This window comes from Rhincodon typus, chromosome 43 (assembly GCF_021869965.1).
Source record: "Rhincodon typus isolate 14 chromosome 43, sRhiTyp1.1, whole genome shotgun sequence".
NCBI lineage: Eukaryota > Metazoa > Chordata > Chondrichthyes > Orectolobiformes > Rhincodontidae > Rhincodon > Rhincodon typus.
The window spans coordinates 401736-423043 of NC_063374.1; the positions used below are offsets into that span (position 1 = coordinate 401736).

The following is a 21308-nucleotide window of genomic DNA, read 5'->3' on the forward strand; positions in this document are numbered from 1 at the left end:
CACGCCTACAGCGCAGTTCTGGACCTGCCTTCTCTTTCACTGATTGGTTGGACGATTAGCCCTATCCCTCATTCACCCCAATAGCCCTTTGGTTCGGAGATAGTAGGAACTGCAGATGCTGGAGAATCTGAGATAACAAGGTGTAGAGCTGGATAAACACAGCAGGCCGAGCAGGAAAGCCGACCTTTCGGGCCTAGACCCTTCTTCAGAAATCCAGAAAGCCGTTTGGTTCGGCCGGTCTCTATTTAATGATTGGAGCGTCCACGGAGCTCCCGGTCTTCTCTGATTGATTAGAAGACCAGCTGACCCAGCACCCACCTATGGACCCGCCTCTTGCTTGCTATTGGTCGTAAGAAGTCATCAGTCAAGCGAGCGGGATGGTAGAGTATGCGCATAGTTAATTGTGATTGCGAGCGAGTGTACCGTGAAGGATGCAGGAAAGAAAAGGTTCGCCTGTTACATTCATAAACGGTCAGTAAAGGTTACAAAGGGAGGTCAGCGTTTGGCGTAATATGCCAACAAGAAGGTTTCATGATTGCCCAGTTTAGGTCTCAAGCCCAGACGTGCGTTTTCCGGTGCCGTGATTTAGGCAAGCCGCCAGGAGCTTCAGGTTTCTTCCCAGAAACAGGCCCCCGTCACCGGCCGCGATCTTGGTTTAGCGGGAGGTGGCAATACTGAGGTTCGATTAGCGTGGTGAGGGGAATGAGAGGGCGGGATCATGTTGGCTTACCCACCACGATTATATAGTGATGGATGTACGGTACAGTACAGAAACAGACCCTTCGGTCTAATGCGACTATGGCGACCAGATATCCTACTTAAATCTAGTCCCATTTGCGAGCATTTGGCGCATATCCCTCTTAAAGCCTTCCAATTCACATACCAGTCCAGATGCCTTTTAAATGTTGTAATTATACCAGCCTCCGCCACTTCATTCCTATGCCATGCACGCACCACCCTCTGTGTGGAAAAAGTTGTCCCTTAGGTCCTTTTTATATCTTTTCCCTTCTCACCTTAAACCTATGCCCTCTAATTTTGCACTCCCCCAGCCTGCGGAAAAGATCTTGCCTATTTACCCTAGCCATGCCCACATGATTTTATAAACCTCTACAAGGATCATCCCTCAGCTTCTGATGCTCCAGGGAAAAGAGCCCCAGCCTATTCAGCCTCTCCCTATAGCTCAAACCCTCCAAACCTGGCAACATCCTTGTAAATATTCTTTGAATCCTTTCAAGTTTCACAATATCATTCCAATAGCAGGGAGACCAGAATTGTATGCAGTACTTCAAAAGTGGCCAAACCAATACAGCCACAACATGACCTCCCAACTCCTACTCAATGCACTGACCAATAAAAGCAAGCATACCAAATGCCTTCACTATCCTGTTTACCTGTGACTCAACTTTCAAGGAACTGTGAAACTGCATTCCAAGGTCTCTTTGTTCAGCAACACTCTCCAGGACTTTACTACTAAATGTATAAGATTGGCCTTTCCAAAATGCAGCACTTCATTTTTATGTAAACTAAACTCCATCTGCCACTCCTCAGCCCATTAGCCCATCTGATCAAGATCTCATTGTACTCTGAGGTAACCTTCTTCGCTGTCCACTACACCTCCAATTTTAGTGTCATCTGCAAACATACTAACCATACCTCTTATATTCACATCAAAATCATTTAAATAACTGACAAAACGCAGTGGACCCAGCACTGATCCTTGTAGCACACCGCTGGTCACAGGCCTCCAGTCTGAAAAGCAAGCCTCCACCACCACTCTCTGTCTTTGAACCAGTACGGTATCGAAATGGCTACTTCACCCTGTATTCCACGTGATCTAACCTTGCTAACTAGTCTACCATGAGAAACTTCGCCGAACACCTTACTGAAGTCCATGTAGATCACATCCACCGCTCTGCCCTCATTAAACATCTTCATGACCTCTTCAAAAAATTCAATCAAGTTAGTGAGAAACGATTTCCCACGCACAAAGCCATGTTGACCATCCCTAATCAGTCCTTGCTTTTCCAAATACATGTACCCGAGCTTCCTCTTCCCCCTCCCCCGAGTTGTCTCCCCTCCATCCCAATCTGCCCGGATTTGTCCATTTGTGGCTCTGCAGTTATGTTGATTATTTCACCCTAGGTTTTACGATGGTAAAAATGCAATATAAAGGTGACATGAAGCTGGTTGTGATAAAAAGCAGCAATACCATTAGAATCCAACTCCTACAACCATCTGTAAACTTACAGGTGCCTCTGCAGCTGGATGTCTGACTGAATCCTTCCTGCACAGGAGCAGGTGAACGGTCTGTCCTGGTGTGACTGCCCCATTGCGTGGCCAGCTCAGGTGGGTAATTATTCCTGTCATTGTACTGATATTTCCACAGTATCTCCATAATGTAGATATCTTTTGTTCTCCTGACTGGATGATCAGATAAATTCTAATCCAATGCACAGAATATTCTAATAGTTTCTCTCAGCTGTAGGGAGTGTGATTGTATTTCAGTCTAAGTTAAAGCTCTTTCCACAGTCAGTTCTCTGGAACAAACTCACTCAGACTGTGTAACTGGTTGCAGCTCTGTCTACAATCTACTGGAAGACCATGTGTAATAGGAACAGGAGTCGACCATTTGCCCCCTCGAGCCTCTTCCGTCATTCTATAGGATTGTGTCTGATCTGGCATTTCTCATGTCCAATTTCCAGCACGTTTCCTGTAACCCTAGATTCCCTGACTGATCAAGAATCTATTTACCTCAGCCTTAAATGTCGACAAGGACTCTGCCCCCACAGCTCTCAGTGGCCACAAGTTCAAAAGATTCAACCCTCTGAAATGAAATTCCTCCTCATCTCAGTTTTAAATTGGTGCCATTTATTCTGACACTACACTTTCTGGTCTAAAACTATACTTTCTGTTCCTAGACTGTGCAATGAGAGGAAACATCCTGTCAGCATTTACCCTGTCAAGCCCCTTCATAATCTGAACTCCCACTCACTCTGTGTCACTCACTCACTATCTGTATCACTGGTTAAAGGTCCTTCTACTGTGCACAGTGTTAGAACCCTCGCTGATTTTCTTCTAAAAATCATTTTTGGTTTGAAATGAGAGCTGAACTATGACTTCTGGCCTGTGAGCAGCAGCTTATGTTAAAAAGAACAAACAAGCTGTTATTTGTTTCTGAGGCCACGCCTGGAAGTTAATTGCAGTTTGGTTCTTTATCAAAAAGTCTGTCCACTCTTTTGAGGTCAGTATGTTAGAACTGGCACCAGCAAGTCTGGGAGAGGACATGATTAAACAGAAGGAAGGGTTGGAGTTTTTGAACTGGGGCTTTCTGTGAAAAGGAGTTTAGCTATTAATGCTACAGAATGAAGATTTAAAAATCCTATGTACCTGTGAAACATTGCATCATAGAAACTGCTAAAGTAATCTGGTCAATTTTATTTTACACTTTTAACTTAATTCTTAACCATTTCTTTATCTATCATTTGTGTGAATGGGACTGAAAACAAAGATTACTGGGTTAAATCATTGTTGTGTTTGCTCAGGATTATATGCAGTATGCTCCTGGGAGACGTATGTGCATACGCTAGTGACTGAGATTGATGGAAAAGTATCCACTGCTACAGTCCGTGTGGTGAAGCTACTCCCAGATTGCTGTTTGGTGAAGAGTTACAGGATTTTCATCCAGTGGTGATAAGGTAGTGCTGATATCTGTCTCAGTTACAATCATATCTCACCTTTAACAGAATAGAAACATAGAGAATAGGAACAGGAGTAGACAATCGTGGCTGTTCAGTATGATCATGGCTGATCATTCTGCTGAATAGCCTGTTGCCACTTTAGACCCGTATCCTTTGATCCCTTTTGCCCTCAGAACTATATCCATCTATCTTCTTGGAAACATTCAATGTTTTTGACTTAACTGCTTTCTGTGGCAGCAAACACCACAGGCTCACCAATCTCTAAGTAAAGAAATTTTTCCTCATCTCAGTTCCAAACGGCCTACCACATATCCTTAATATGTGAGCCCCTGGTTCTCGGCTCCCTGGTTATTGACAGCATCCTTCCTGATAGAATTTTGTTGGTTTCTGTGAGATCATCCCTCATTCTTTTAAACTCCAGTGAATTTTGTCCTAACCAATCCATTCTGTCCTCATACGTCAGTCCTGCCATCCCAGGAATCAGTCTGGTAAACCTTTGTTGTACAACCTCCACAGCTAGAACATCCTTCATCAAATAAATATTCCAAAACTGCACACAATACTCCAGGCATGGTCTCACCAAGATGCTGTACAATTTCAGCAAGACGTCCCTGCTCCTGTACTCAAATCCTCTTAGTATGAAGGCCAATATACCATTTGCCTTTTTCATCGCCTGCTGCACCTGCATGCTTATTTTCGATGACATGCGTATAAGAACACCAGTTCTTGTTTAACCTCCCCCTTTGCCAACCTAGCGGCATTCAGATGATGGTAATTTGTCTTCCTGTTTTTGTGATCCAGCTGGATAACCTCCCATTCAATCCACAGTATCCTTCATCTGCCTTGCATTTTTGCCCACTCACTCAATTCCAAATCACACTGAAGCATATCCACATCCTCCTTGCAGTTCACTGTTCCACTAGCTTCATGTCATCTACAAGTTTGGAGATATGACATTTAAGTTTCCTCATCTAAATCATTAATATATACTTTGTATATCTGCGGTCCAAGCACTGATCCCTGTTGTACCACACTAGTCATTGGCTGCCACTCAAAAAAAACTAATGACCTGTCTATTCCTGCTCTTTGTTTCCTGTCTGCCAGCCAGTTCTGTATCTACATCAATATAGTATCCCCAATCCAAAGTAAATCACATCCACTGCCTCCTTATTAACTCTAAAAGTTGCATTCTTGTCCAACATGACCTTTTATTTTTAAGCAGTGTCACTTAATTCTAGATTATCCCACAAGAGAAAACATCATTTTCACGTCCACCCTGTGAATACCACTCAAGAATGTCTTGTATGTTTTAATCAAGTCATCTGTAACTTTTCTAAATTTCAACAGATACAAATGTAGCCCACTCAACCTTTCCTCATAAGACAGCCTGTCTATTACAGCTATTAGTTGAAACATTCTCTGAACTGCTTCCAATACATTTCCTTAAATAAGGATACTAATACTGTACACTATTCCAGAGGCGGTTTTGGTAATGAATGCCTTTTATAGCTGAAGTGTAATCTCTCCAATTTTGCATTAAATTTTCCTTGTAATAAACAACATTCTTTAGACTTTCTTAGTCATTTGCTGTACCTGCATTTCAAAATTTAGCAATTTATTGGAGTAGGACATCCAGATCCTTCTGCGACTCAAAGCTCTCCAATCTCTCATCATTTATATCATTAACCTCTGTTTTATTCTTCATGCCATAATGGACAACTTCTCATTTTCTCACATTATACTTCATTTGCCAGATCCCTGTTCACTGAATTAAACTTTCTATATTCCTATGTAACCTTTGTTTCTCCTTAGCTCTGCTTTGTTATCTGCCTTTGTGGCATCTGCAAATTTACCAATCATTTACATAAATGATTTGGATGTGAATGTACAAGGCATGATTAGTAAGTTTGCAGATGATACAAAATTAGGAGGTATCATTGATAGCTAGTAAGGTTATCAAAAATTACAGAGCAATCTTGATCAGATGGGAAAGTGGGCTGAGGATTCGCAAATGCAATTCAATACAGGTAAGTATGAGGTGTTGCATTTTGGAAAGTCACACCAAGCTAGGACTTATACAGTAAATGGTAAGATCCTGAGAAGTGCTGTGGAACAGACAGACCTAGGAGTACAAGTACACAGTTCGTTGAAAGCGGCGTCACAGGTAAACAGGGTGGTGAAGAAGGCATTTACCATGCTGGCTTTCATCAGTCGAGACATTGAGTTCGGAGTTGGGACGTTATGTTACAGTTGTATAAGTTGTTGGTGAGGCCGCACTGGGAGTATTGTGCACAGTTTTGGTCGCCCTGTTATCGGAAAGACATAGTTAAACTGGAAAGTGTGCAAAGAAGATTTATGAGGATGTTGCTAGGACTAGTAGGCCTGAGTTATAGGGAGAGGTTGGCCAGGATAGGACTTTATTCCTTGAAACGTAGGAGAATGAGGAGTGATCTTATTGAGGTGTATAACATCATAGGATGAATGCATATAGTCTTTCTCCCAGGGATGGGGAATTGAAAACTAGAGGGCATTGGTTTGAGGTGAGAGGGGAAAGATCTAAGAAGGACCTGAAGGGCAAATTCTTCATGCAGAGAGTGGTGCGTTTATGGAATGGACTGCCAGAGAAGGTTGGTGAGGCAGGTACAACAGCAATATTTAAAAAAAAACATTTGGATAGGTACATGGACGGGAAGGGTTTAGAGAGGATATGGACTAAATGCGGGCAATCGGACCTAGCTGAGTGGGAACCATGGTCAGCATGGACCAGTTTGAGCCAAAGGACCTGTTTCCATGCTGTATTACTCTATGACTCTATAACTCTCAACCACTGATCCTTTCATCCAAGTTACTTCTTTCAACCGTAAAAAGTTGGGGACCACTGTATCCCTGTAGCACACCACTCATTCTGTCTTGCCAACTGAAAAATGACTAATTCCTGTCTACCCACTGCTTCTTGTTAGCCTGTCAGTCTTCTATCCATTGCCAATATGTTACCCCTTCAATGAGCTGTTCTTTTCTGCAATAAGTGCAGTACATCATAGGACCTTAAAATAGAGGGGAAGAATTAGACCATGTTGACCCATTGAGTCTGCTCCTCTATTCAATCATGGCTGACATGTTTCTCAACACCATTCTCCTGCCTTCTGCCCATAACCCTTGATCTCCTGACCAATCAAGAACCTACCTATCTCTGTCTTAAATATACTGAATAACTTGGCATCCGTAGCCCTCCTCAAAAATGAGTTCCACAGATTAACCATCTTCTGGCTGACATAATTCCTCCTCATCTCTGTTCTGAAAGGTCATCCCTTCACCCAGAGGCTGTGTCACAGCCACTAATGGAAAGATCTTCTTCATGTCCACTGTATCCAGGCCCTCAGTTCTGTAAATTTCAATCTGATGCCCCCTCATCCTCCTAAACGCCGTCAAGTACAGACCCAGAGTTCTCAATTGCTCCTCATGTGACAAGTCCTTCATCACTGGGATCATTTTTGTCAACCTGCTTTGGACTCCTTCCGATGCCAGCACATCCATCCTTAGATATGGGGTCCAAAACTGCCACAATATTCGAAATGCGCTCTGACCAGAGCTGATACAGCTTGAGCCGTACATCTCTTGCTTTTGTATTTTAGCCCTCTTGAAATGATTGCCAACATTGCATTTGCCTTCCTAACTGCCAGCTGAACCTTAGGATAATCCTGAACTAGGACTCCGAAGTCCGATTGCCCTTCAGATTCCCTATTTAGAGAATAGTCTATGTCTGTATTCTTCCTACTAACGTGTATAACATCTCACTTTCCTATGTGGTATTCCATCTGCCACTTCTTTGCCCTCTTGCCTTGCATTTTCAAGTCCTTCTGCGTGGGAGAGGCGATGGCCTAGTGGTATTATTGCTGAATTGTTAATCCAGAGACCCAGATAATGGGTTTAAATCCTGCCACGGCAGATGGTGGAATTTGAATTCAGTAAATATCTGGAATTAAGAATCCAGCAATGACCATGAATCCATTGCCGATTGTTGGAAAAATCCATCTGGTTCACTAATGTCCTTTAGGGAAGGAAACTGCCATCCTTACCTGGTCTGGTCTACATGTGACTCCAGACCCACAGCAATGTGGTTGACTCTTAACTGCCCTCTGGGCAATTAGAGATGGGCAATAAATGCTGTCTGCCCCACTTCCTCAACACGACCTGTCCCTCCAACCACCCTCTTTGTGTCATTTGCAAACTTAGCAACAATGCCCTCAGTTCCTTTGTCCAGATAGTGATGGTATAATGTGAGTAGCTCCGGTCGCAACACTGACCCCTGCAGAACTCCACTAGTCACTGGCTGCCATCCTGAAAAAGACCCCTTTATCCCTACTCTCTGCCTCTATCCGTGCCAGTACCTTGCCTGTAACAGCATGGGCTGTTATGTTATGTAGTAGCCTCCTGTTCGACATCTTGTCGAAGCTCTTGTGGAAATCCAAAAGGATCACGTCCACTGGCTCTCCTTTGTCTAACTTGTTTGATACCTCCTCAAAGAATTCTAACAAATTTCTAAGGTTTTGGAGTAGATTTGTAGCTCGGATTGTGGTGTTGAGGTTGGTTGGCTCGCCATGCTGGTTCGTTGTTGTTCCGCAGACATTTCATTACCCTGCTGAGTAACATCATCAGTGCAGCCTCCGATGAAGGACTGATGATGTTACCCAGCAGGGTAATGTAACGTCTGCGGAACAACGACGAGCCAACCAAACTCAACATTCTGACAGATTTGTTAAGCATGACCATCTCTTGATGAAGCCATGACATATACCATTTTACCTCCAAGCAGAGTAAAATAACAACGCTTCATCTGAGACTCCACTGATGATGTCATCTAGCATGGTGACACAACGTCTGAATGAGAATAAGCCAGCTCGGCGAACAAGTCAACAACCTCACCCACAACCTGAGCTACAGACCTTTGCCAAAACTTTAAATACCATTTTACCTATTTTACCATGCACTTCGAGGTGCTCAGCAATATTATCCTTAATAATGGACTCTAAAATCTTACCAATGACCGAGGCCAGGCTAACCGGTCTATAGTTTCCCTCTCTTCTTAAACAGGGATGTTACATTATTCATTTTCTGGGACCCTGCCTGATTACAGTGATTCCTGAAATATCTCGACCAATACCTTGACAATCTCCTCAACTAGCTCCTTCAGAACTCTGGGTATAGCTCATCCAGGCCGAGTGATTTATCCACCTTCAGACCTTACAGCTTCCCCAAGCATCTTCTCCTTAGATGGCCCTACAGTCACCCCGTCCCTTGACTCTCTTGAAATTCTGGTTTGTCGCAGGTGTCTTCTGCTGTGAAAATGATGCAGAGTACCTATTCAGTATCTCTGCCATGTCTTTGTTCCTCCTTCCTACTTCTCCTGTCTCATTTTCCTGTGGTGCAATGTCCACTTTTGCCTCTCTCTTACCTTTTATATGTCTAAAGAAACTCTTACAATTTCCATCATATTTCATCTCTTCCCCCTTATTGTTTTTTCAGTTATCCTGTGCTGGTTTTTTAAGGCTTCCCATTCCTCTGGCTTCCCATTAATCTTCACCTCATTATATGGCTTTTCTTTTGCTTTTATGCTTTACCTGACTTCCCTTGTCAGCCTCATCCTCCTCTTGGCATGTTTCTTTTTCCTCGCGATGAATTTCTATTGTGCCTTCTGAATTATCCCCTGAAACTCCTCCCATTGTTGCTCCACCATCCACTGATTCCCCTTTATCAAGAATATGTTACTTCCTCAAAGGAGTACAAAAATTGTTGAAAGTTGATTTCTTTCTTATCAAATCTTGTTGACTCTGACTGATCATTCCGAAACTTTCTTCATGCCCTGCTATGTCATCCTTGGGGGAGGTGATGGCCTAGTGGTACTAGCACTGGACTGTTAATCCAGAGACCCAGATAATGTTCTGGGGACCTGAGTTCAAATCCTGCCTTGGCAGATGGTGGAATTTGAATTCAATAAATATCTGGAATTAAGAGTTAAATGATGACCATGAATCCATTGTCGATTGACGGAAAAACCGATCTGGTTCACTAATGTCTTTACAGAAGGAAACTGCCATGCTTACCTGGTCTGGCCTACATGTGACTCACTTTTAACTGCCCTCTGGGTAATTAGGGATGGGCAATAAATGCTGCCTAGCCAGTGACACCCTCATACTGTGATTGAAATAAAGAAAAAAAAGATAAAAACGTCTGCCATAGGGACAATGTTAGAAGTTAATTGGCATTCCATTCTATGGAATCTTCCCTGAATCTACAGAATCTTCAAAACCAAAACCAATACATCACATCTCTCTGGTCATTTTCTTCAGATCCCAGGATGTTGTCAGCCATGACCCAGGGATGAAAAAGGGCGCACGGTGGCTCAATGATTAGTATTGCTGCCTCACTGCACCAGGGACCCGGGTTCGATTCTACTTTCTGGCAACTGTGTGGAGTTTGCACATTCCCCCCGTGTCTGCATGGGTTTCCGCCGGGTGCTTCAGTTTCCTACCACAGTCCAAAGATGTGCAGGTTAGGTGGATTGGCCATGCTAAATTGCCTGCAGTGTCCAGGGGTTGTGTAAGTTAGGTGGATTAGACATGGGAAATGCAGGGTTGCAGAAAAGGGTGGGGGGTGGGTAGGTCTGGGTGGGATGCTCTTCAGAGGGGCGGTGTGGACATGTTGGGCCGAATGGTGAATTGAACAGGTAGTTTTCACAGATGCATCAAGCAAAATCCCAGCAGCAGCAATAAACCAGGAAATTGTGGAGAGGGAAGAGCTGAAGAAAATTACAATCACCAGAGAAATGTACTGTAGGCGCTGTATGCTGAGACATCATATAATCCCTACAGCGTAGAAACACTGTTTTTGTGTTTCTAGTGTTTCCACATGTAGGGATTCTATGATGTCTCAGCATGCAGCACCTACAATACATTTCTCTGCTGTTTGTAATTTTCTTCACCTCCCTGTCCACAATTTCCTAATTTATTGCAGCTTCTGGGATTTTACTTGCTGCATCTATGAAAAATACCTGTTCAATTCACTTGCAATCTATTTATTTTCCATTACTAATTACCATGATTCACTTTCTATAGGACAGATACTCTCTTTATTAACTGTCTTTTTTAAACTATCTAGAGAACTGCTAAATACTTTATATTTTTGGCTTGCTTTCTCTCCTACTCTCATTTTCTCTCCTTATTAATGTTGCAGTCATTCTTTGCCATTTTGTACATTCAGTCCTGTCTTCTACCCTGCCATTCATCCTTCAGCAATTGTGTGCTCCTTCTTTATGTTGAATATCATCTTTAACATTTTTTTAGTTATGACGTGGAAGTGCCAGTGTTGGACTGGAGTGGATAAAGTCAGAAGTCACACGACACCAGGTTGTAGTCCAGCAGGTTTATTTGAAATTACAAGGTTTCGGAGCACTTTTTGTATAGTTAACCACAGATGGTATGTCCTCTCCTCTATCTTTTCCTAGCTTCTTGTCCTCCTTCAATGTCATTGAACCATCAGTATTCAGCTCCTGATCTATATCATTCTACAACCATACCTCCGTAATGATGATTAGATCATACTTATATGCTTGGAAATTTTCTTTTTCATTGGAATGTATCTGTTCTGCATTCTGAAGTATCCCCTTAAGTATTTGCCATTGTCTCTGAAATGACCTATCTCTAAGCTAATTTGCTACATCACGTTTGCTGATTACATGTCCACATGACTGCGCTTATTTAAGTTTAAAATACAAGTCTCATATACACTCCTCTCCCTGTAAATGATTGTAAAATTCCATCATATTACGATCACTGCTACCTCGGACTACCTTCTCAGTGAGATTGTTAATTAATCCACTGTTATTGCACGACACAATACCCAGTACAACTGGTTGTCAGGTTGGCTCCAGAATGTACTGTTCGAAGAGACTATCTTGGAAACCTCATCAAGGCCAAGTTTTGGATGACATGATGTCTCAATGGTTAGCACTGCTGGCTCACAGCACCAGGGACTTGGGTTTGTTTCCAGCCTCCGGCGACTGTCTGTGTGGAGTTTGCACATTCTCCCCGTATCTGCATGGGTTTCCTTCTGGTGTTACGGTTTCCTCCCACAGTCCAAAGATGTGCAGGTTAGATGGATTGGCCATGCTAAATTGCCCATATTGTCAGGTGATGTGCAGACTAGGTGGGTTAGCAATGGGAAATGCAGGGTTACATCGATGGGATGTGTCTGGGCGGGATGCTCTTCGGAGGGTCGCTGTGTTCGCAACAGACCGAATGGCCTGCTTCCATTCTGTAGGGATTCTAAGGCTATGTTTACCTATCTTTTTTCAGTCAATTTGCAAATTAAATCCCTCATTTCCCCCATTGCTGGTGCCCCACAAATCTAACCCACTTTTCCCATCTTTTGACTCTTGCATTCATTTCTCTCATCTGATTTAAGTGTTGAGGGAGTGTGGGCAGTGGGGACAGGGTATATGAGGCCAGCATGAAGGCCCACAATTCCCTGCTTCTGGTCACAGCGTAGAAGGAAAGCATTTGATCCAGTGTCTGTGCCAGCTCTCTGCAAGAGCACCACGTTTCGGCTGAATCTCTCATCTTTTCTTTTCACATAATTGTCCAATTCTAAAGGGGTTGGTTGAATCTGACAATGTATTCCAGATTCCACTTGCAGTGGAAAAAAATGTTTTACCCCATCCAGTCCCATATTAGCATTGCTATTTTTGTTAGTTTAATTAAACTGCTTCTTGATTTGGCCAACACAGTGAACACTCTCATTATCTCCTCTGTTCTGACATCTCATGATTCTGAACACCTAAATCAAATCACATCTTAACTTTATCGAAGAAAATTACTGCAGATGCTGGAATCTGAATTGAAATCATAAAATGGTGGAGATCACAGCGGGTCAGGAAGAGAGAAAGCAAGTTAACGATTCACGTCTAGATGACTCCTGACCCACTATGATCTCCAGTATTTTTTGTTTTCAGCTCATCTTAACTTTTCCCATCTCCAAGGAGAAAAGCCTCGTACCGCCAGTAAAAATAAAATACTGCAGATATTGTAATGCCGAAACAAAGAACACGGGTCTCAACTCCGAAGCCTCAAAACGATAACTATGTTGTCTCACCAGATGCTGCCGGATAGAATCATAGAGATATACAGCATGGAAACAGACCCTTCGGTCCAATGCCGACCAGATATCCTATATAAAACTAGTCCCATTTGCCAGCACTTGGCCTGTATCCCTCTAAACCCTTCCTATTCATGTACCCATCCAGATGTCTTTTAAATGTTGTAATTGTACCAGTCTCCACCACTTTCTGGCAGCTCATTCCATACATGCACCACCCTGTGCATGAAAATGTTGCCCCTTAGGTCCCCTTTAAATCTTTCCCTTGTCACTTAAACCTCACCCCTCTAGTTACAGTCCCGCTCACCCCAGGGAAAACCCCTTGCCTATTTACCCTATCTTTGCCCCTCATGACTTTATAAATCTCTATAAGGTCACCCCTCAGCCGCCTCTTCAGGGAAAATAGCCCCAACCTATTCAGCCTTCCCCTTATAATTCAGATCTGCTGTGTTTCTGCAGCATTTCTGAGTCTTTTTCGAATCTCCAATCTGTCCACATAATTGACGCAACTCATTCCTGGACCAATTCTTGGGAGTGTTTTCTGGATCCTCTCTAATACCTTTTGTCTCGATTTGAAATGTCGTGTTCAAGCCTTGGTAAAATGTTCTCATTCAGATCAAACTCATCCTAATGCAGTCCTTGAATTGTTTGTGCATTTGCTCCACCCCAACAGGGTTTCACATGTTTAAGGCCACAAAGACAAAGCTCTGAACAAAAACAAAGAACTACGGATGCTGGAAATCTGAAATAAAAACAGAAATAGCTGGTGACAGTCAGCAGGTCTGGCATCATCTGTGGAGGGAGAGTAGAGTCAACATTTCCACCTGACGTTTGTTACAAAAAGCTCCAGTTTTCTTCTGGAGTTTGACACAGAATCGTGTTTCCAATTCAGCCAATGAAGAAAAGTGATTGGTTCACTCTGGAGGACCAACTTCTCCTGATGGGTCCTCCAGACCTGCCCTCTCCTCCAATCATGGGCCTGAGAGCAGAACATGCGTGGTCCATAGGCAACAGCTAGATGTCAGTGCGCAGTTGAAGTGCAGGTATCAGGTCTGCAAAGAAGCTCTTTCTTCGCATCTCCATGGAAAGGCCGTGGCAGAGTCAGTGCCCGGGGTGAGTGGCAGTGGATGGGCCGGAAAACATCATAACACCCAGATTAAGCCTCTAAACCAAATGAGAAGATGTTTATCTCATGTTCAGACCAATTCCATGACGTGTTCACAGTCCCTCCATTGACTTACCCAATGTAAACCGCCGCCTCCTCATCAGGGGTACTGTGGGTAGAGTGCATGTGCGGCCGCCAACTAATTCTGGCATATGAGGTTGTGGGCGTGCACGGTAATTATGCAGGAGTGAATGTTGAGATTGGGATTGAGAGGTGATCTTGTTAATACATAGGATCCTGAGGAATCTGGAATCTGTTGAAATGATGTTTTTCCTCGTGGGAGAGAACTCAGCTAGAAAATACAGTCTAAAAATGAAGGATCTGCGATTCAGGATGCAGATCATAGATTTGCTGTGGTGCAGAAGGAGTCCATTCGACCCATCATGCCTGCAGTAGTTCTTTTATCTAGTGCCACTCTTCTGCTTTTTCCCCATATCTCTGCCTGTCATTTCCATCTGCTTAATCATCCAACATTCTCTTGAATGCCTCAATTGAAATTGCACCCACCCCATTTCCAGACAGTGTATTCCTTACAGTAACTGCTCGCTGTGTAAAAAATAACTTTTACTCTCATCACTTTAACTCGATGTTATCTCATTCTTTATTCTTCCATGAGAGGGAACAACCCGCATGATTTTGAAAACCAGTATTAAATCTCCTCTCAGCCTTCTCTCCAAGGAGAACAACCCCAACTTCTTCAATCTATCCTCCTAACGGAAGCTTCTCATTTCTCAAACCATTCTTCGAAATTGCTTCTGCAACCAACATCTTTCCTATAATGTACCACCCACAACTGTACTTAATAGTCCAGCTGAGATCTAACAAGTCTCTTGTACAGGTTCAAATCACCACCTTGCTGTATGGCTCTTAATAAAGGTGAGAACACTAAGTGCTTTATTAACTGCTCTTTTGACCTGTCTTGCCACCTTCTGCTGCTTTTGAATTGTACTCCCTACTTTATATTATTTTCCACCAAGTGCATCGCCTCACACTTCTCTGCATTGAACCTCATCTATCTGTCAACTGTCCATCCACTCCAAATCGTCAGTGTCCTCTTGGAGTTCAACACTCGTCTTCACAGCTTAAAATTCTTCAACATTTAATGTTATCTGCAAACTTTGAGAATGTCCATGCACATCATGATCTAGATTATTAATATATATCAGGAAAAGCAAGACTCCCAATACCAGTCCCTGGGGAACTCCACTACAAATCTTGCTCCAGCTTTAAAAATATCCATTGATCATTATTCTGTTTCCTCTGAGATGAGAATTTTTTTTGCTCAAAGAATGAGCCCATGGAATGCAATCTAGCAGAGAGTAATAATGGCAGTCATTAAAAATACTCAATGCAGAGATAGTTAAACTGTTGATCGACAAGGTAGTCAAAAAATATTAGGAGCAGACCAGAAGCTGAGACCACAATCAAATCAGCCATGACTTTATCAATGGCAGAGCAGGTTTGAGGGGCCAAGTGGCCTATACTTGCTGCAGAACTGTATTTTCTGGTGTATCAATGCTAGTGAGTAGCTTAATGAGAATAGGGTCGGTGAAGTGGGAGGTGAGTCTCACAATTGAGAAAACAGTTGAATATCATTGTGGACTGAAACTAAAAACAGATGTGAATTCAGGGAATGTCTGAACTGTGCTGCCTCTGCTGATCTATCAGAAAATGTACGATTTCCATTAAAATACTTGAGTTTTGTTGTAAACTGTCTAATTTCAGAATGAACACATGATGCCACTAATTCCTACAGTAGAATCTCCATCACCTCAACAGAAATTGCTCGAGAAACTTATCAGATCTAGCATCAACTGTGGAGAGGAAGAAAAATAAATGTTTCTCTCCACAGATACTGCCAGATTTGCAGAGTTTCTCCAACATTTCCTGTTTTAGTTTCAAACTTCCAGCATCCGCAGTTTTTTGCTTTAATTAAATGAAATCTCGACATTGCTTTGGATTATCTATAATCCTTTCTTATAGATTCACTGTAGGATAGCCTTCCTTTTATCCAGTTGCTCCATCCTTATTTTCTTTTCAGCCTCATTATAACCTGTAATAGTTAACGCCCAGTTATGACCAGCTTCTGGCCAGACTCTGTGATGTCCCTGTATTAATCATCTACACTGTATTACACTTCAACTTCATTCCATTTGTGTATTTGACTCTGTCAGTCCATAAACCTGTTTCCCTGGCATGAGACCTTACCTTGTTCTTGTGTTCTGATGCTGCTTTTTTTCACACTGTTTGAATTTGCGTTTTTCTTATGTGTCACTATCATCTAGATCATGTATCTTCATCCTGGGTGTGATGATGTACTGACTGTGTTAGAAGGAGCTAGCTGCACTTTTCCTTATGCCGATAAATCACCATATTCCTTTGGTTCCTAGAAGAGTTGTTGAGGAAGACAAAGAAACAAACATCATTAGTAATTTTAAATCAGGTGAGGTGAACCATAATGTCCATTTATCCACTTGTAATTGTCAATGTGAGATAGTGTACGTATCTTCCAGTTTTGCTGCTTCTCTGATCTTGAATACTTGATGCTCATCTAAATAAGTGCAAATTTGCAAGACTGCTATTTCTGAATTCTTTCACGGTTATCATTTCCCTTACGTTCTCTAAATGTTTCTCTAGCTTGACTGATCTAAACCACTGATCCTGCGATGTTTCTTTCTCCCTTGCAAACTCTACAAATGTCTGTTTCTTGTCAACATAAATTTCAATTAAGGTTGTCTCCTGGCACCTGCTCATGCAGATGTTGTGAAAACTCCTGCCAGTAAAGAAACACAACACTGCCCAAATAAGCACAAGAAATACAAGTGACTGGGATGGAAGGACTTTAAAGGCAGGTGTACTGCAACATGCATGTTTTGTCAATGTGTACTGAGATAGGTTTGGAGGTGTCAGCAAAGATCTTATTCAGTTCATAAGCTTTAGATACAAGCTCGTAAACATTAAATATTGCCACCTTGACAGTTTCATACACTGCACATTGTTCTCTGACAAGCTGGTATACACAGTCATAGCTGTACCTGTCAAAATATTTGTAACATCTGGTCCTGTCTCTTTTGGCCATTTTGCCTGCCTAACTATCTTCTCAAATGAGGTAAAATATGTTTGGGCTCCATCCTTGTTAAATTTAGGCATGAAGCATAGACTCTTGGAAAAATCAATTCCTTCAATAGAATCATAATCATTCTTCAGGCAACTGTCTGTTTGTATATTTTCTATTCTAAGATTTTCTCTGGCTAACTCATGTTTTCCAATTTCCTTGTATCTTTAGAGTTTGTTTTTTAAAAATCCATCTCCATTTGTATTTCTCTGTGCTTCTCTGTTTCCATTATTCCTGATTTTTCCATTGTCTTCTCATTCCATTTCTCTCCATTTTACATTTTGTTCAATTTCAAGATTTTTTCAAATTCGTCTTTCTCAAAGTCATGTTGTTTTTCAATTATAGCTGTACATCATCTAATTCCAACTGTGACATCCTGCTTCTAGGTTTCCTTTCTTCCAATTCTAAAAACTGTATAACAGCTTGAAGCATCTCGTCCTTGCAAAATCCTATTCTCACTTCTACCTTCAATTTATCTGCTAACTCTCTGTCTAGCTTCCAAAGATTTTAAATTAATCAACTGTTAGAACATAGAACAGTACAGGCCCTTCGGCCCACGATGTTGTGCCGAACTTTTACCCTAAACCTAAGATCTATCTAACCTCCACCCATACCTTATACTATCATGCATATGCCTATCTAATAGCCGCTTAAATGCCCCTAATGAGGCCGACTCCACTACCCTTTCCGGCAATGCATTCCACGCCCCTACCACTCTCTGAGTAAAGAATCGACCTCTGACGTCTCCCCTATATCTACCTCCACTCACTTTAAAACTATGCCCCCTCGTAATAGCTACCTCCACCCTAGGAAAAAGTCTCTGGCTGTCCACTCTATCTCTCCCTCTGATCATTTTGTACACCTCCATCAAGTCACATCTCATCCTTCGTCGTTCTAAAGAGAAAAGCCCTAGCTCTCTCAACCTTTCCTCGTAAGACCTTCCCTCCATTCCAGCCAACATCCTGGTAAATCTCCTCTGCACGATTTCCAACACTTCCACATCTTTCCTGTAATGAGGCAACCAGAACTGGACACAATACTCCAGATGTAGCCGAACCAGGTTTTTGTATAGCTGGAGCATAACTTCATGGCTCTTGAACTCAATCCCTCTATTAATGGACTCTAACACACCGTACACCTTCTTAACAACTCTATCCACCTGGGTGGCAGCTTTCAGGGAACTGTGGACATGAACCCCAAGATCCCGCTGCTCCTCCACACTGCCAAGTATCTTTCCGTTAACCCTGTATTCTGCTTTCAAATTTGTCCTTCCAAAATGAATCACCTCACACTTTTCAGGGTTAAACTCCATCTGCCACTTCTCAGCCCAGCTCTGCGTCCTATCAATGTCCCTTTGTAACCTAGAACAGGCCTCCGCATTATCCACAACTCAACCCACCTTTGTATCGTCCGCAAACTTACTCATCCACCCTTCCACTCCTATGTCCAAATCATTTACAAAAATCACAAATAGTGGAGGACCCAGAACAGATCCTTGTGGTACACCACTCGTAACTGAGCACATGTTGAATATTTTCCGTCCACTACCACCCTTTGTCTTCTTAGGGTCAGCCAATTCTGAATCCAATCTGCCACATTTCCCCCTATCCCATGCCTCCTTACTTTCTGCATGTTATAGCTTCCACTTCTAGCAAATTCTTCACAACATCCAAAGCCATTTTTTTCAGTTTTGCACAATAACCATGGCCACAAGACTTGCTTCATGCCTTAGAACCATTCCATTCCCATTACCTAAACAAGAAAGACACCGATCCCTTTTAAATCCAATGAATTCAAAAGTCTTGTCGAGAGCGCCCAGTGGCCCTCCATCTGTTACAATCCCAGCTGATTATTATTTTCAGACAAGTCAAGCAGCAATCCTGCTTGATAGGTCAAGTTTTGATTTTAATAATGTCTCTCACTGAAAGGTAAGTACCTGTATATCGTGCTGCAGATTTTGCATGAACAATAAAACAGAAGTTCACTTGCAAAAGGGATGAAGATTAAATAGAATGAACCAAACCGTTTACTTATTATACAAATTCCAAGTTTTATTTTAGAATGCACACAGTAAATGTCTGATCCCACTAATCCCAATAACTCATTTATAAATTAAAAAGAAACGAAACAACTTCAGTGTGATACCCAAAACACCACTCATTGAAACAAAACTAGAAGCAAGAATAGGCCATTCAGCACTTAGAGCCTGATCTGCCATTCAATATGATCATGAGTGATCCTTATCTCAAGATCATATTCCCACTTTCTTGCTGTATTCCTTGATGCCTTTAAAATCTATAAAAATTCTCTCTGTCGAATGTATTCACAGACTTCTGTGGTAGAGAATTCCACAGGTCAACTACCTCTCATTAAATAAATGTTTCCTCATTTCAGTCCTGAGCGGCCTACTCTGTATTCTAAGATTTATGCAGTACTCATACCAGAGTCTCTGTGTCTAACGCCTCGGTAGGTTTAAGATACTTATGGCTTCAACTTTGGACTAGAACTACAGAACTTCTCCCCGGAGCTATTATATATCTGGCTTTAAATATACTCAGCTTTAAATACAGCTTCAGAGTTTGATCTGGTGTGGGACAAGCATTAACTGTTGATTCTAATGTTACCTAATTCACTTATCACCTTCTCTGTTTAGAGTACTGTTATGCACAGCCACTCTATTCCAACAACCCTTCAAGACTGCTCAAAACTCAAAGTAACACTGAAACCTAAAGTCTCCCTCTCTAAGATATGGGCATTTCCCTTAAGTGTTTAAAAGAAAATTCTGGAAGTCTCTATATAATCTTGAACCCCATTATTTTCCTTGATGGATTGCAAATCAATCTAATATAAACAAAAACATCCAGTAGTGATGTTCACAGACCCATTGACTCTAGAGCCAGGGCTCAAAAACTAGTTAAAACGAAATCACCATGGCGATAAAAATACTTACAAGTTATTTGAAAAAGCATCAGTTGCTAAGCACAAAAATCAAACCCAGACTTGCAATGAATTATTAAATATATATGTATATGCACAAAGGGTTAATATAGAAAGAAAGGTCACAAGAGGTTGGGATACATTATTAGCATGAATTGAAGATTGACTAACCGGCAGAAAGCAAGGTCGGGACAAATGGGTCTTTCATTGGTTGGTGAAATGTACTAGTGAGATGCCACAGGGTTTGGTCATCAGACCCTAACCATTTACAATTTAAATAAAAGCTGAAAGAATTGCAGATGCTGGAAATCAGAAACAAAAACAGAAATTGCTAGAAAGGCTCAGCAGGTCAGGCAGCATCTGTGGAGAGAAATCACAGTTAATGTTTTGGGTCCAGTGACTCTTCCTCAAACTTATTCATCTTCATTCAGAGACTGATGATATTCAAGTCCTGATGAATTGAGTAACTCTGCCAGATCTTCATCTTGATGTTTACTTTGAGTTACTAATTTTTTTTAGTCTTCTGCTTCGAAATTTCTCAGTTTGCAGAAGCATCAAGGACACAAACATACTGGGTGCTTTAAAAAAATCTGATTGATTTGATGTATAACCATATTAATAAACTGCACTCCAAATACTTAGATCAGCAGAAAGAAACATCAACTCCCAAATGAACACTTTCAGTCCTGGATGAGATTAACAGCAGCAGATGACCTACAACTACTTGTAAACTCACTGATATCTCACCACATTAGATAACTGTGAATCCTTTCCCACATTCAGAGCAGGAAAACAACCTGTCCCTGTTGTGAACTTGCTGGTGTCTCCGAAAGTTAGACGAATGGGCAAAACTCTTCCCACGTTTGGAGCAGGTGAATGACCTGTCCCCAGTATGAGTGTGTTTGTGTTTCGCACTTCCTGCTTGCTTTTAAAGCTCTTTTGACATTCAGAACATTTAAAAGGTCTCTGTTTGGCATGAGCAAGTTGATGTGCATTGAGAAGGGATGACCGAATGAATCTCTTCCCACAGACAGAGCAGATAAACGGTCTCTCTCCAATGTGAGTTTGCTGATGTGTCCGAAGATCAGATGAATTTGTGAATCCTTTCTCTCATACACAGCAGATGAAAGGCCTGTCCCCTGTGTGAACTTGATGCGTGCATAAGTGGGATGACCGAGTGTATCCCTTTCCATACTAAGCAGCTAAATGGCCTCTGTCCAGCATGAATCCGCATGTGTGTACA

The 21308-nt window shown here is 42.0% G+C and overlaps 1 long non-coding RNA gene across 1 annotated transcript; it reads left to right on the forward strand.

Annotated features, from left to right (window-relative positions):
* The first annotated feature begins 375 nt into the window (after positions 1 to 375).
* Positions 376 to 13809, forward strand: LOC125487670. The gene is made up of 4 exons (XR_007266019.1): positions 376 to 471; positions 2250 to 2346; positions 3543 to 3695; positions 13522 to 13809. It is a non-coding gene; the product is annotated as an uncharacterized LOC125487670 (long non-coding RNA).
* Positions 13810 to 21308: the final 7499 nt, after the last annotated feature.